The sequence below is a fragment of the Thermobia domestica genome, chromosome 8 (genome assembly GCF_964235325.1).
Source record: "Thermobia domestica chromosome 8, izTheDome1.hap1.1, whole genome shotgun sequence".
NCBI lineage: Eukaryota > Metazoa > Arthropoda > Insecta > Zygentoma > Lepismatidae > Thermobia > Thermobia domestica.
The window spans coordinates 5,011,416-5,023,903 of NC_137461.1; the positions used below are offsets into that span (position 1 = coordinate 5,011,416).

General features: G+C 37.4%; 1 protein-coding gene across 1 annotated transcript in view; it reads right to left on the minus strand.

The window, feature by feature from the left end:
* LOC145692659 (uncharacterized) overlaps positions 1 to 11,632 on the minus strand; it is a 336,073-nt gene extending 324,441 nt beyond the window's left edge. The window contains exon 1 of the mRNA XM_081768031.1: positions 11,202 to 11,632. The gene's annotated coding sequence lies outside the window, so the exon portion shown is untranslated. The remainder of the gene's footprint in view (positions 1 to 11,201) is intronic.
* Between the last annotated feature and the right edge of the window lie 856 nt (positions 11,633 to 12,488).

The window sequence follows — 12,488 nt, forward strand, 5'->3', positions numbered from 1 at the left end:
GTGCAAGGAAGTCTTTTGCTTCCATTATGTTTTCATAGAACAGAAGAGCAACAATGATCACTTTCCATCTCTAACCTATCACTATTATCATCATCATCATCATTTCTGGCAGAGGTGGATCTAGAAGGTGAAAACTGGGGGAGGGGGAAGCCACAACCCAGACTATGTGTGTGCCCAGATTATGTGTACTATAGGTATATCATAAAATTACTATAAACTTCCAAAAATATATAAATAAAAGCTTAAATTATTTTTGTCGCCAAAAACTGGTTGATCCTAGCACCTCCTGTCCCGCGATAGATCCACCACTGATTTCTTGGAGGACAGATAAAGTGGAAAATCAAATCCTTCCGCTATCTATACATTAAAATGCTAGGTTTATGTTTGTATCCAAAGAAAAAGTTTATATGTTTGTCTCTAATTCTTTCGGCAATGAGATATCTAAAAATACAAGTGCTAGAAACGTGCCGATTCCAAAATTTTGTGTAGATTTTCAAGTTCTAATTGAATGTTTAAAAAAAATATGGCCGTTATTTCTTTATTACATTTTTAGGGGTACACTTGAAGTGCTGAAATTAAAAAAAAAAAAAACATATACTACGAGTTATACATTCTAATACCACATAGTTGTATACAGGGGTTGTATATCCCTCAGGCGTTTTGTCTCATGGTCAAATGATAATGAAAAACGAAGGATAACCATTTCTCCAGTCTAAGATGAATCTCCAATGAGCCCAATGAACACCATATATCATTGACATTATAATAAATTGTGTATGTAATGTAGTTGCTTAATACATACTGCATGGAAGAAGAAAGAAAGCGCTGCTCATACAGGAATTAGAAACTCCAACCGGAAGTAAACTCAAATCTTGCAAACGGTGCGAGATATTGAAAAAATAATCGAAAATTTGCTCATTTTTATCAAGAGGTCTTTCACTTGTTCTGTAAAGGGATATGTTACAGATGTGAGGAATGACCAGGAGATTCATGCTCATATGTGAATGATGCGCTGTGTAGAGAGCGCAGGTTCAGCTAGTTTCAACTATTTCTGCAATAAACAATTACAGTTTTATAAAGGAAATGTATAAATGTATGTCGAATTACAAAGTTTGGGGTGGTCCAGACGCGGCCCAGTGGATCATACAACTATACACAAAGAAGTTAGATACACTGCAGAACAGGGTTGCATCCAGGGGGCGATTGGTGCGATCGCCCCCACCCTCCGGAAGAGGAAACTCTTATTTATATAAAACCCATCCCAGAGTTTGGAGCTCTGGAAAGTAGCTCTAAGCAGCAGTATTGGAACTCACTGTCTTCCCCAGAAGTCTATCCTGCTCTATCCGCCCCTGCTCCAGAGACTAGATTGTGATAAAACTATAAAAACAAATTACTAGAGAACATGTGCATATCCAAAAAAGTTTCTTGGGAGGGGGCCAAAGTTTGGGGGACCTAATACTACAAGACATCACGCCTACACAGTATTGAACCGATGTTATTCTATACCCGAAGAAACGATAAGAAATCGTTCAGTACTGCCACCTATACAGGAGCATCATTTCAGATTTTGCTTGGGGGGGGGGGCAAGACCCCTTGATATAAGTAAAATTTCGCGTTTTTCACTGATTTACTACTATTCTATTGATAAAATCTATATACACCTCAAACTCAGGGGGGGGGGCAAATGCCGCTCTCTGCCCCCCTAAATGACGCCCCTGCACCTATATTCTAAAAAAAAAAAGAAAAAAGAAAACTAGATTGGTTTTATAACGAAAGAAAAAGTATAAATGAAGTGTAAGATCAAAATGTTTACATCAATTGTTTCTCTACTAAACAAGTATAGTTTTATTAAGAAAATATACAATAAATATGTCGAATTATCAGGTTTTATAGGGGATCCAAACCCACTGGTCCCCTACGTGGGTGCGCCCCTCCTAGGGAATATGATTGAAGTAACCGTAGTCGGAATCTAGTGTGGAAATAGCAACAAAATAGAAGAGTACTGATCTACGAAATTTCCGGGAGGTTTTAATAGTGAGATGTAGGATTGATCCAATGCAATCGGATTTTAGTGTATAATGATGATTTGAGAGTATTGCAAAAGTTATGTGAGTTGCCTACACAAACACATAATGCCGTTCTATCATTTAACCGCTATTTAGGGACAAACTATCCGTAAAAGAACTGAAACTGAGCTTTTTTTTTAAAGAATAGCGGAAGTACTGTTTAAGCATACATTTACGTACCGGAGGTGACGCAATTAAGCACGATTAGGAAAAAGGAAGGTTTTGTGGAAGAGAAGTCTTTATTTAACTGTTCAGCTGACGATTAACGGTGACTTTTCGAGTGCTACTTGAGGAGTTTTCTTCTTGAAAAAAAAAAAAAAAAGGAAAGTCACTAGGGAAGAATATCTGGAGCCGCGTCTGCCATCTGGGCTTCTTTTGCAGTCACCATAAAACCATGAAATGACTTGTGTGCTCCAAGCATGAGATGATGACGAATGCTGATGTTGACAACCACCAAATAACAAGGTTGGAAGAGAAACACAATGCGAAAGAAGATGTTGGACATTAATACATATGGTTTTATAAGTTCACTTTTCTACATATTTTAAACTAAATACTTTGAGCGAGAAAATTGGTGACTTAAGTCCATGGGCGGAGCTATGGGGGGCATTGCCCCCCAACTTTTTGACAAAAAATAAAAATGCCACTTATAAGCCCCTTCAATTCTCATTTGTATTTACCGTGCCCCCTCCAGCAAATGAAAGGTCTGCCCCCCAGCAAACAATTCCTACCTCCGCCCACGCTTGAGTCCCGTTCGTCTTGTGTTAATAAGTTTTAAAACTAGTTTCTTGTTGCAGAGATGTCTATTCTGTTTTAAAAAAAATGAAATGAAATCTTTAAGTTTTACGTCCACTATTATGCTGGCTACGCTGAAGGAGACGCTTATGAGAAATAAATGAAACGGTAGAATGAAGAAAATGCGAGGAAATGGGAGAACCGCGAGGAAACCCACGCACACGGAGTTTGTCCACCACAGAGCTCACTTCGCGCGAGCTGGGATCGAACCAAGGACCCCAAGTTAAAAAAATATCACATGCTGTTCATTTATCCGTAAAGAGCCGTCCTGTGGAGTATACCACTTTGGTGATGAGAGATCCATATTCAATTCCCGGCGTGAATTTAGGTAGTTCGGATCCCACGAAAAGCTGTAGGTCTAAATATAATATAACCTGAGTGCTCCAAGGGAAAGTATACTCCAAACCAACGAACTTATCTTTTTATCCGCGGGAACAACTGAAATTCTATTGACTCATTTCAAGCAAATCTTGTACGATCATCAGAATAAATGGTTACCAGGTTTATAGAAAAGAAGTCTCGAATAATCTCATGCTACAGTGGAATGATCCCTGAAAAACCATTTCTCCCTTAGAATTAAATGGAGCTGACACCTAAAACTATGCAACCATTCTTACATATAGATTTGCTAGTTTTACATAACCTGACAGGCGCTTTCATAAGTTTTTTTTTTTTTTTTTTTTTTTTTTTTAAGAAATATCTAACAATTTTAATACATCGCAATTTTAATACATAACCTTACAGGAATAGATCGAGAGCAAAGAATTTCTTTCAATGCTACTATGAGAACCTCTGTAGACAAAATTAGCCAGTTCCCTCAAACTTTGAGGTTTGAGAACCTTTCTAGTTGTTACTCAAGGATTTAAAATTTAGATTTCTGGGCTTTCGGCATCTATGGCCATGTTAGCCCGTCACGCTTGAGAAATGACGTCACTCAGCGAGCACACTATCCGAGGAAAGAGAAGAAAGAAAGGATTGGGGAAGGAAGAAAGCGGCCTGGGACCTATATGATAGGTATCATCCCGGCATCTGCTCAGAATGGCTGAAATGAAAAAGCTTTTACACCTTTCGACCGAGTGTTCCCACCGGGACTCGTTACTCATGTGCAGATGGTTATCAAAATATGTAATAGAAATATCTAAAAACGTAGTGCAACTTATGAGATCAATATGGCATTGAATCATTTTTCGCAATCAGGACAGCTCTGATGTGACATGGAATAAAGTCGTAGAGACCGTGAATGCTAGCAAGTGCAATATTACACCATTTCGCTTGTAGTGCATCATCCAGTTCCGTGAAAGATGATGAAAATGGAAATCTGCGCCGGATTCGTGTCTCCAAAACAGACAACAGATGCTGAATTGTGTTTACGTCACGTCCGGGGATTGGGTTTTGAAAGGGAACAAGTTCAACTTATCTCGATATCCCTGAAACAACACTTCAGCTGTGTATATCATCCTGGATTAATGGCATCACTGCCCGGAGGCAACAGCTGGACCATAAGACACACATGGCTCCTTAAAATGGCGACGTAATCACGCCCAGTGGTACGATCGGTTAAGTTATCAGCACAAGACTTACTGAAAACCAGGAAATTTGCGGCCCACAGCATCGCTGTGGCACCGTCAATATTCACGGTTGGGCGGAAACACTGTGGATCATAGGTTTCTTTGGACGTAAGTCACACATAAACTCGGCCGCCTGGTTGGCAAGCCGACAACGTTTGTCCACGTCATGTGGCGAATTGTGATTGTTGAGACAGGCTGTGGGAGGCGGTGCTTGAGTTTTACCGTCATTTGCACCACAGTCGTACGACTGTTCTGAGTGACAATCCGTTTTAATGCTCGATGGAACCAACCAGTAAAGATTTTCTTCTGACCACTCGTTCACTTTGTCGATCTGATTTTGTGGAGTGTTTCGTAGGCTATCACCTTGAACATAATCCGACACATCCGACTTTCTTCACACTGTTACCACATAACCGAGTACCAACAATTTTCCTTCTTCGGTAATCAGAGAGGTCGCCCATCTTTACACTATCACCATTAACTCAGTTCACTGCATCCTCCTATTCTACTGTTCGTCACCTAGTACATAGTTTGTACTAGTACACAATCATGAAGAGCCCGGCACTGTGGACGCCACTTGACCACTGCCAACCGAAACATATGATAGACCCTATACATTTCTAACTCCAGATGTTTCCATTATTTTAATAACCACCTGTATATATTTTACCTTTCTTGAAAATAAGAAAGAAGTAAATTTTCCTATTTTCAGAAAGTTACACCAAAACAGCAAAATGTTACTTTCACTTTTAAAAGACGAAAATGGAGGCTAGCACCGCTTTAAACTAGCAGATGATGAGGAAAATAAAACTGTTAACACCTATTATCTTTGCTTTGCCGTTATTAGAAATGGAAATCACGGAAGAGTTCGATTTACTAGATCCTTGCACGCAAATATATTGAATATATATATTTTTAATTTTTTTTTTTATTTTTCAAAATATTCCCTGCAGATTGTGTTCTATTTGGTTCCATTATTACCGGATGAGATTTCGCCTTGACAATCTCTGCGAATTCATTTGCGAAAGGACACGCTAAAGCAAAGAACTGGAGGCGTTTCGTTAATTAGGAAAATTGTATTTCGTACCCTTTTCTCTCTATACTCGCGTGGATGTAATTACTTTAAGAAGAAAAATAAATTTTAATTTTATAACAGGAAACAATTATTGTATGTTCTTTTGCAAACTGTTTCTCCCGTTAAGTTATGAGTTTTTGGTTCTTACAGTAAAACTAGTTCGTGGTTCTAGAGTCGTTTAAATTGCTGAGAGATGTTTTAGGGAAAATCGGAGTTTCCTGCTTTTGGTCACCAATAAATCATAATCTACTGTTTCTTATTGTCAGAAGAAATGAAAAACTTCCTAGAAAATTTATTAAATATCTTAAGTTGGTTAAATTTTAGTCTCGATCAGAGTTGTCTAAATTTGGATCGAGTTCAGTAATTGAGCTTTATAAGTTGATAGCTAGGAAGAGCCCGAGCCCAAGCAAGCTCGAGTCCCAGGTCGACAAACCGAGCTAGCGCGGTGTGAACCTGAGCTTGAGCGAGTGTGAATCTGAGTTATCGTGAGCCTGAGCTTGAGCGAGTGTGAATATGAGTTACCGTGAGCCTGATCTTGAGCGAGTGTGAATCTGAGTTATTGTAAGCCTGAGCTTGAGCGAGTGTGAATCTGAGTTATTGTAAGCCTGAGCTTGAGCGAGTGTGAATCTGAGTTATCGTGAATCTGAGCTTGAGCGAGTGTGAATCTAAATTATTGTGAGCCTGAGCTTGAGTGAGTGTGAATCTGAGTTATCGTGAGCATGAGCTTAAGCGAGTGTGAATCTGAGTTATCGTGAGTCTGAGCTTGAGCGAGTGTGAATCTGAGTTATCGTGAGCCTGAGCTTGAGCGAGTGTGAATCTGAGTTATCGTGAGCCTGAGCTTGAGCGAATGTGAATCTCAGTTATAGTGAATATATTATGAGAAGGAAATATATTGATTATCTCCCGAACAAAAATGCTTTCACTACGCTACTGTTTACCACCACTTTCCTTATATATATGATACTTTTACATACCCTAACACATTTTTTTGGTCGATTCGGACAAAGATGATTCTTAGCTCAGTGGTAGACAATACGTCTCTTAAGCACAAAGATTGATTCTATTCCACAGTAGTACTATGGACAGCTTGGATGCCCAATGGTATTAACTCCAAAACTTATATTTTGCAGGAGAGAACTTTGAACTTCAAAATCTCATCTAAATTGCATAAAGAGAACATAATTCACTATCAGTATTAGGAAAGAAATTTCATTATTGTGTTTTCATTGTAACAGTAAAATGAATATGAATTTTTAGTAAAATATTGAACTTCGAAGTACTCTCTTGAAAAAATTCCATTTTGGATTAGGATTAGGAATTAGATTTGTGGGTTTTCGGCATCTATGGCCATGTTAGCCTGTGACGTATGAGGGATGACGTCCCTTGGTGATCACACTATTCGAAGAAAGGGAAGGAAAGAGCGGCTTGGGACCTATATGTTAGGTATCTTCCCAGCATTTGCCTAGTGTGAATAAGGAAAACCTCACTCAATATGGCTGGTCTGAAAAAGGCCCTTACACTTTTTCGACCGGAAATCGAACCCGAGACCGCTTGCACCAAAAGCGAGAGTGTTAGCGACTATGCTACGCAGGAGCACAGTTTCCATTTTCGAGTTACACCAGTTTGATATCCAAGCGGTCTATATCGACCAGGGGCTTATTTCTCAAAGGTACTATAGTCTTCCAATAGTATACTCCGCGTCGCCCTAATTGGCGTATGGCATCAGCCAATAAGCTCGCAGTATGCTATTACTAAACCTTCCGAGAGGAATCTAATCATTCATAATTGATTTTGTTCGTATTTGTGGACAATTAAGAATGATTAAATTCCTTACTGAAGGTTTGGTAACAGCGCACTGCGATCTTATTGGTCGACGCCATACGCTAATTCGGGTGACGCGAAGTATAGAGCAAATTTTTAAAAATAAAACATTTTACTATTGCATATATACCATAAAATCATGACAAATTAAAGCATTAATATTTAGAAATGGCTTATACTATTATTCAAGTGTTTCTGGTTCATATTATTTTGCGACTTGTAAAAAAAAAGTACAAAACTGGTAGTTTTGAGAAATAGAATCCAGTTTGTCCAGAGGAAAGAAGAGTAGTTAGTACTGTTTCAACCATTGCCACTTCAAGAACATTCAGGACGTATAAATCGTAAAGAATAAACTTTTTTTTTTAATCCTATGGAAATTCTGTATTTCAGCTGAAGTTCTGAACTTTTCCACGAAGAAAAGAGTTATGTAACGAACGAACACCTCTCAAACGTTGTCGGGTTGTTTTGAAACACCCTGTATAAGGTTTGAAAATAGAACTGAGATGAGTATTCTATATACATAAAAAGGATCATAGATCTATAGATCTTTATAAGACATTTTTCTTTATAAGACATTCTTCTCTTGTCTGGCTTAACTTTCTTATGACCAAGGTTGAGAACTGTACCTGAAATATAGGATTTAAAAACAAAATCATAAGAACTTAAAAGACTGAAACGAAATCTTTAGCCCAACGTCTTTCCGTTAGGCCTTGTAGCCTAAACGGGACAGATGATTTAAAAAATATGAAGGATATTAGCGAAAGGATTATATCGGAGGAATAGGGAAAATCCCAACAGAGTTGAGTTGATTTCGAGTTTAACGTCCCTTTCAGCAGCGAGGCTATATGAGACGGGACCTACTGATTAATGTGGAATCCGAAGCACATGAGCTCCCGCCGGGAATCGAATCCGGGTATCCCGCGCCAAAGGAGTTTAGCCACGAAGGAGCTCTAAAAAAATCCCAACAGAATCCACTGGTTACAATCATGTATCGTGAACACGGTGGCACAGTAGTGGAGCGCTTCCCTTTGGAGTGTGGGGTCCCTGGTTTGATCCCTGGCCTGGTGGATAACATCGTGTCCGTGGGTTTATCGGGATACTCCTGCGTCCTCCCACATTATCATTCCACCAATGCATCCATCATCATTCAGTAGCTTTAATCCTCGTCTCCTTTAGCCTAAAAGACATAATCGTGTGACGTTAAACTCAAAGATTTCAGTTTTACGATCATGTATCCCCACAAATTTACTTTGTCTGGGATCGAGCCAGGTTCTCTCACACAATTACTAAAAAGTGTATTTTCACGTGACTTGTGTATTTGAGATAATACAGATAATAATGAGAAAATCTTGTTACGAGAACGGTATTATTTTGTTTAATCCATTTTTAAGTATTTACAAAAGATCCCAAGGTAGTGAAACGGTACTGAAATGCTTCGGAAACTTATAATAATAATAATAATAATAATAATAATAATAATAATAATAATAATAATAATAATAATAATAATAATAATAATAATAAAATATTTCTGTTTTTTAACGTCCCACGATTGTGCCCTGCAGGCTAAGGGAGACAAATGATTAAGGTTGGTTTAAAGGGACAAGTTTTGCCGATAGATGTCACTAGTCTTCGTATCTCTCTCATGTATTTTTTTTTTTTTTTTTTTTTTTACCTTCCACGAAAATTCACGATTTCTCTTACAAATTTCAATCTAGAGACTTCAAATTTTTTGAGAAAGAACTTCATAACGTATCGAAGGCAACAATCTGTGCCGATTTGTTTTTTATTTAGAATTTTCTTCATTGTTGAAATGGGTTGATTGTTGAAATGCGTATCCAAAACTTTAACAATATAACTGTTTCAGCAATGAAGAAAATTCTAAATAAAAAATCGGCACAGATTGTTGACTTTGATAGGTTATGAAATTCTTTCTCAAAAAATTTGAAATCTCGAGGTTGAAATTTGTAAGAGAAATCGTGAATTTTCGTGAAAGCTAAATAAAAAAAATAAAAATAAAAAATGAGACACGAAGACTGTAGTGACATCTATCGGCAAAGCTTGTCCCTTTACACCAACCTGAAGGAAAGTGAATAATGACGGTAGAATCGGTGGCACGAGAATGTGGGAGGAAACGGAGTATCCCGAGAAAACTCACGGGCATGATGTTGTCCATCACAAACTTACTTGGTCGTTGATCGAACCAGGGACCCCACACACCAGAGGCAAGCGCTCTACCACTGAGTCACCGTGCGCTCATTATAAAACTTAAAAATTTAAGCTTCAACTTAATACTTATCACAACCCTAATGGACAGATTACACAGACTTGCATAAGCAGAAGGAAACAAAACTTTGATTCAAGGTGTAACTATAAGAAATTAAGCATGAATAAAGTGACTATGGTAAAGAGATTACTTTTGAAATTCAATAACCTTTTATAGCGCTGTTGAAGATTGAAAAACTGCGTAGTTTTTACGCAAGTGAATTGTAATGTTTTTTCCCAATGTATAAAATAGTCGCGCAGTGTAGAATGTAGTGTCAAATTACAATGAATTATTGACAAAGGTAAATTGACAGGAAATTTGTCGGGGATTCGTTGCAAATTTTCTGATATATTTTGCAGCAGTAGTTCTCACGCGTATCCCTGAGGATCCGCGGGACCTAACCAGGGGTCCGCGACGCCTAAAATTTCAAATGTAATAAAATGGAACGCACAGCTGTTATGCAAGATGAATTTTTTTCAGTTACTAAAAAGAAGGCAATAAGAAATTATACCTATGTTTGTAAATTTGAATGTTTTTCTACTTTACTAAATTTCTATCCTGAAGCCGGTCAACCGTTATATAGGTCTACTTCAAGTGAAAGATATTCCTTCCGAAAGAAAGAAACACTTCCTAAAATATGTTCTTAGATCCGCCACTACGAGTGATTCTTGAATCAAATTGCGTGTGGTCAACGTAAAATTGTCTTGGAAGATAGATCGCAACAGAGAATCAATTTGTGAAAAGACAAAAAGTATGAAAATAACTTACACACACAAGATTGGTTTTTAACCGCTTCCTTTCCATTAAAGGTAAGAACAATTCTGAAACAATAATATTGCATTGCGGTCTTATTATTGTTGAAGCAAAAAGTTTAGTGACCTTACATTTAATTGGATTGGATTTTGAGTTTAACGCGCCGTTCAGTAGCGAGGCTATATGAGACGTGAACCTACTGATTAACGTGGAATCCGAACCACGTGAGCTCCCATCGGGAATCGAACCCGTGTCTCCCACACCTTACATTTGAGAACATTGTTTAACAAGTGGATTTAAAAGAAAAAAAAAACATTGATTTTTAGTCTTGAAAATTACGGTATTTTCAATTGATATTTCGTTCACTAGGAAACAATCATTTACCTTTAGAATAAATTACTTTTTTTTGTATTATTTTTCTTGATCTTTTTCTTGGCGGTGTCAGTGTCGGATCAAGAAGATAAAAAACTGAGGAAGCAACCAGAATCCAGACTATAATAGGTATATCATAAATTTACTATACACTTTCAAAATTATATAAATAATAGCTTAAATTATTTTTGTCACTCAAAAAAACTGGGGGGGCTAGGCCCCCCGACCCCGGGCAAGATTCGCCACTAGTCAGTGGTAATTCTGATTAGTATATTTTTTAAAATATCATGTGAAATTTCAAATAATATTAGTCAATTCGCAGATCACTTTCCGAATGAACAGGGTTCCGCGTTATCGGAAAGTTTAAGAACCACTGTTTTACACTATATCTGCTTGTAAACAACACACAAAAAAAGTTACATTACATAAATCAATTTTCTGATAACAATACGAATATGAATTTATAAAATACAAAATTTACTTACCTTGTAGTTTAAAATAATTACTTTTTTTCTTACTGCACTTAAAAATAAAACGGAACAGCAACACTATGTCATTCACTAAAATTAAGAATTGTTGTTTACAGACAAGCACTAAAGAATGAACACAGACACCACAGTATTATTTTTTTGCACTTAAACAAGAAATATATCACTTTCTTTTACGATATAATTTGGTTCTTTTAGTTTACACGTCTCATCCATTACTTAATTTGCTTCAATTTATTTTTTTTGTCAAATCCAACACTTTTTTTTTTTATTCACACAGAAATCAATCTTGTTGTTAATGAAGAAAAAGAAAAAAAAAGCCCCGAGATGAAATGCTACGCACACATCACATGTCTTTTTAACGCTTCATGTTACGAAAAAGGAACTAAAAAAAATGCGCCTGTTCCAGTCCCCGCGAAGACGCTTCACTCCTGGCCACAGCCACACGCTGACTGGAGAACCAACCTGCTTTCCAGCTTCTTGCCAGATGCGGTCAATGAGCAAGGTGTGTGTGTGTGTGCGCGCGCGCGCTCAAGGTATTCACACATATCCTATAATATGTTATATGTCAGTATTCGTATGTTTAAAATGTTTCCCTTTTGGTGTTATCTGTCTCAGATATTGAAATGTTATTTCACAAACTTGCCTCGAGATGTCGTTACTTGTAATGACAAGATAATCGCTTCGTTTGACATGGAGGCAGAAATTTGAACGATTGCATGCGCCAATAGCTTGTAGTAAATGACAATGATATGTCTCTTTTATTATTATTATTTCCCGCAAATCACTTAAGGGTTTTCACCACAGCGAAATTAAACTACCGCTAATTTTAGAATTTTTCTGTATTATCTTCAAAACAAATAAAAATATTCCAAAAGCAGAAACGTAGTGAACTAGACAATACGATTTTGCATGTGATGCCTTTATCACAATTCACCTATCTGCTTTTGATATGTCGCTATTTAGAAGAACCAGCAAAAACTGCTAAATCTATCTACAGTTGCAAATCGAAAGCAGATAGGATAGATGAGTTGTGATAACATTATCAAATGCAAAATCGTATTGTATACTTCACTACGTTTCTGCTTTTCGAATATTTTTATTTGTTTTGAAGATATTACAGAAAAACTTTAAAATTAGCGGTAGTTTAATTTCGCTGTAGTGAAGACCCTTAACGTAACACTGGTATTCAATTTAGACATATTTAACAGGGAACAAAGACCCTCTCCTAAATTGACATCTTACGCAGTGGCGCACCAACGGGGGAATACACTGGGTCAGGAT